Here is a 4,943-nt window from a genome sequence, read left to right as displayed (position 1 = left end):
GATTATGATGATAGTCTAAGTTGCTATTTTTTTAGCCAAAAGGAAAGTTCCATAGTGTTCATCTAAAATCTTATTGCTTTACAACTGCAGTATACTTTCCATTTAAAAAAAAAGATGAAGCAGTCAACTCAGTGATTAATTTGACATGGCTTTCATTGGAGAAATAGAGGAGGTGGTGGCAAAGAGAAGACCAATAAAAGAAAAAGGTACTTTAAACACTTCATATACAATGGTGAGAGAGGTTATTCAACACATGGGAAAAAGCACTGAAAGCCCCGTTAAAGTCAAGCCATAGCCAAAACCACGAACAATATTCAATCTTAAGTAGGTTCTCCTTTTTACCCTCTTTTTTCTTTTTTAATAAAATCTCTCCCCACATTTAACCATTTTTAATCCTCCCCAGATTGGGCTTCATCTACAGACCCTTCCTCTCCTGATTTCTCGGGAGCAGGGCTCGCAGAGGTCTTCTTTTCTTCAGGGCTTTCCGGCTCCTCGTCATTCTCTTTGGGAGAAGGAGTCTTATCCTTTGATGCCTTGGAGGCTGTGGGGCGACCCACTTTTCCTTTGCCTTTCACTGGAGTAGGTGTCACTGTAGCCTTTAGCCTGGGTTTGGGCATTTTCTTTTCTTTTCTCTCAGGTTTGGACTTCTTAACCATCTTTTTGTTTTTCTTTTTTGAACTGCCATAGTCACTATCATCATCATCTTCCATTAGAAAATCTTCATCACTGCCGGAATCTTTCTCCTGGAATGGTGCCTCCTCTTCTTCCTCTGGCTCCTCCTCACTGCCAACATCTCTAAACAGAGAGAGCATCTCTCTCTGTTTAGAAGCTGCTTTAGATGCTGCCTGTCATTGCTGGTGCACATTTTTGTTATCTTCTTTTTCATCTTCACTGTCCTCTGCTGAATGAGAGTCATCCTTCTTGGTCTTCACCTCTTTTTCTTCGGAGTCCTCACTATCTTCCTGTGAATTCTTTCTAGATTGTCACTTATTTTTAGCTTCTCGAGGAGATGATCGAATTTTCTTAGCAGGAGGGCCGGAATCTCTTCCATAATCTTCATCTGCATCATCAGATTCCTGAAACTGTGAATAAGCAATGACCTTCCTATTTCTGACAGGCCGAGACGTTCGCTCTCCACACAGGACCGAGTCGAGAAGCCAAGGACCACGACCCCCCCCACCCCGCACACTGGGCGCCCTCCCCGCAACATCGGCCGAGGAGGCCGAGTCCCGAGCTGCTGTTGCCTCAAACTCCGCTGCTCCTTGGTTCGGGGGTCTCTGGATCAGACGAGCCCCCTGTTCCCCCGTCTCTTCAAAATGGATGAATCAACTTCTTCAACTTTTTTACTCTTTCCATTCTGTTTCTTTCCCATTTGTTGCAATGTAGTTTTGTTAGAGGCCATTTTAAATTTTAGACTCGATGAGCTATTACTCAGATGCTCCTGGTCGTGATCATGCAGCAGCAGCATCTCTAAATGGTTTCTGTTTGTTTTTTTTTTAATAATTTTTTTATTGTGATTAATAGAAGGTTTTTAATAAAAATAGTCTTGATAAAAAACAGAGGCTTCATACATTCTGATTTCAAAACATATACTACAGTATGCTATCATACTCACTATTTGGTAAGGGTATAAAGATACACATTTGGAACAATGGAATAGAACATAAAGTTTTGCATATTAGGCAATTTTTGACCATTTAATGGGGGAAAGGAAAGTCTTGTATAAAAGTGTTTGGAGTAAGAAAATGAAGTTGGAGTCATATGAAGTTGAATTAACATCAGATGCAAAAATTAGCTCAAGGTGGATCAACTGCCTACATACAAGAGTTAAAAATGTAAAAACTCTAGTCTACCCTTAATATGATGTTTTCCAATTTTTCCATTTCCTTATGAATGGGATGATGTCATTATTTTTGATGACAGAATAGAATTCCATTGTGTATAAGTAGCATATCTTCTTTTTTTTTTTAAAGAGAGTATAGATGTCATGACATTTATTAAAAGGCATGCTACAATGCTAAATGGGTTAGGAAAAGATTTAGAGATATCAAGTAATAATAGTAAGCAAATATAAACTGAAGAAAAACTGAATATATTGTAGTATACAGAAGCTTGAATTAACCATGCACTATGCATTTACAAAATATAATTGAATATTTTATCTTCTCTTTGCATTTATAACATAGTTCACTTCAGCAATCACAGAATCCTTTTCTTCCAAAGCCACAAACTGTATTACAAATGAAAGAAGTAGCACATCTTCTTGATCCAATCATCTACTGAGGGGCATCTGGGTTGGTTCCATATCTTAGCTATGGTAAATAATGCTGCAATAAGCATCCATGTGCTAGTAAGTTTAGTATGCCCTTGCTCTGGACATTTGGGAAATGCCAAGGAGTGGAATTGCTGGGTCATAGAGGAGCTCTATGTTTAGTATTTTTAAAATATATATTTTTATCGTAATTAATAGAAGAGTTACATTATGTTCACCAGATAGAAGGAGCATTACTTCACATACATTGATACCCCTTCTCATGTTTTTGTCCCCATTTCCCTCCCTCACCCCCTCCCCTCATTGTTTTCCCCCTTCTCTATCCTATTTCAATAAACAAATAAACATATATACAATATATCAGATAACAAGGTAAGAATACTGTAACAATATGAGATAACCAAGGGACAACAAAAGAGATAAGAAATAACAGTACAATCTCTTACATTGTCTTGCTCAAGGTGGAAGTTCTACCACTTGATCCACAACTCCATTTCCAGTTTTTGCTGATTAACTGAAGTTAAGCGTTTCATGTACTTTTCTGTCTGGGCTGGTTTTCAAAACAGCATCCTTAGATTTTGGCCTGTTGAGTAGCTAGGATTATAGGTATAAGTTACTAGTGCTTGTCTCTTTCTTATAAACCTTAATATCATGTTCTTATCTAATAACAAAATTATATACCTTGCCTAGAAAGCTAACTTAAAGTACTGAAATATACTAAAGATAATACAACAACACCAACAAAAAATTTAGTTTAAAAAGCTAACTTAATGATGAGTGGATCAACAAGATGTGGTATTTGTACACAATGGAATTTTCTGCTGCTGTCAGAAACAATGACATCGCCCCATTTGTAAGGAAATGGAAAGACTTAGAAATCATAGTAAGTACCAGTGATTGTATATAGAAATTCCCTTCTTGAATACTTGTTTGTTAAACACATCATTTGAAATATGATATAAAAATAAATGTTAATTAATTCTTTAATAAAAAACAAGCTTTCAAAAAAAAGAAATAACAGTACATTAAGATCAACAATCATACATTATATGGCTCTTATTTCTATATCCTAGATTTCCTTTGATTTAGCATCATCCTATGTAGCCTAATGTATCTAGGTTTTGCCCTATTGTATACCTCTGCTAGGAGAGTCCAAGGTTTATAGTAATTATGACAAATGAGAGAAACCATTGAGCCTATGTTCCTTTGAGTCTGGCTTACTTCATTTAATGTGATTTTTTCTACGTCTTTCCATTTCTTTACAAATGGGGCGATGTCATTCTTTCTGATGGCAGCATAGAATACCACATCTTGTTGATTCAATCATCAACTGAGGGGCATTTAGGTTGGTTCCATATCTTTGTTATGGTAAATAGTGCTGCAATGAACATCCTTGTGCTAGTGGATTTAGTATGTCCTTGTTTCTGGACAAGTGGGCAAATGCCAACGAGTGGAATTGCTGGGTCATGGGGAGCTCTATGTTTAGTCTTTTGAAGAAACACCATACTGCTTTCCATAGTGGTTGAATGAGTTTGTTAAAATATAGAGCTTATACAATGGTGGTCAGGGTCTACCCTGTTTAGCTCTTTACTCTCTTTTCATCTAGGATGAATTCACAGTATTCCTTACTTTATCTGCAGCACATCCATTTTGTTTAATTGAGCCATTCCTGTTCTTTCTCCCCTACCTCCCATCCATATCTCACCAGTATTAATTGACAACCATCAACTTCACTTGTTATCCCTGGTTAACCTGTTTTTCACTTAGTACTTCTCTACCAGTCTCAACTTTCATAACTCCTTGCTTTAATCCTGTTGATTTTTCATGGGATAGTTCATTAAATATTCTACCATTTAGTTGCTCTCTTTCTAAATCTTTTATTCTAGGAGAATAGAATCTTGCAGCAAAGGGCACCATTCTTTTGACTCAGTGCCTCCCTTCAAGTGGGCCTCCCTTAAATCCATGTTGCTAAAGTGAAGTTTCTGAAATCTACACTTGAGCTCATCTGTCAATTTCTTTCTTTCTTTTTTTTTTTTTGCAGTTAAACTATCAGTGCTGTCTTTGTGACTGTGACAGAACCAGGCCCTTATCGTTGGGATTTTTCACCTCTAATATCTGGATATAAAAGAGCTATGACATTAATTTCAGGTCCAGCACCTTGGAGTTACTGAGAAACACATTTCACATTTCTCCTTTTTGTGGCCTTTTCTTTCTTTTTTTTAAAATTTTTTAATTTTTTATTGTAATTCGTAAAAGGGTTACATGATATTTGCCAGATAGAAGGTGCATTAATTCACATACATTGATACCCTTTCACATGTCTTGGTACCCATTTCCCCCCCCACACCCCCCACCCGTCTTGGTTTTCCCCCCTTCCCTATCAAATTTCAAATATCCAAATACAAATAAATTCAATATATCAGATAACAAAGTGAGATACTATAACAATATGAGATAACCAAGGGACAGCAAAGGAGATGAGAGACAACATAGTACATTAAGGACAACAATCATTCATTATATGGCTTTTGTTTCAATATCCTGGAGGTCCTTTCAATTGAAAGGACCTCATCTGTCAATTTCTTAAGGTCTGTGATTGTCTAATGACATTAATTACTTCCTCCTAAATATATCTGGCTCTCCACTTTTCCAAAGCACATGGTAGGATTAT

At 36.8% G+C, this 4,943-nt stretch overlaps 1 pseudogene; it reads right to left on the bottom strand.

The window, feature by feature from the left end:
* Window positions 1-352: 352 nt before the first annotated feature.
* On the bottom strand, window positions 353-1,468 carry LOC150041465 (nuclear ubiquitous casein and cyclin-dependent kinase substrate 1 pseudogene; annotated as a pseudogene).
* Between the last annotated feature and the right edge of the window lie 3,475 nt (window positions 1,469-4,943).

The sequence above is a fragment of the Megascapheus bottae genome, chromosome X, assembly GCF_031878675.1.
Source record: "Megascapheus bottae isolate mThoBot1 chromosome X, mThoBot2.hap1, whole genome shotgun sequence".
NCBI lineage: Eukaryota > Metazoa > Chordata > Mammalia > Rodentia > Geomyidae > Megascapheus > Megascapheus bottae.
Note: the sequence above shows the minus strand (reverse complement) of the source record. Positions and strands in the feature narration are given on the sequence as shown.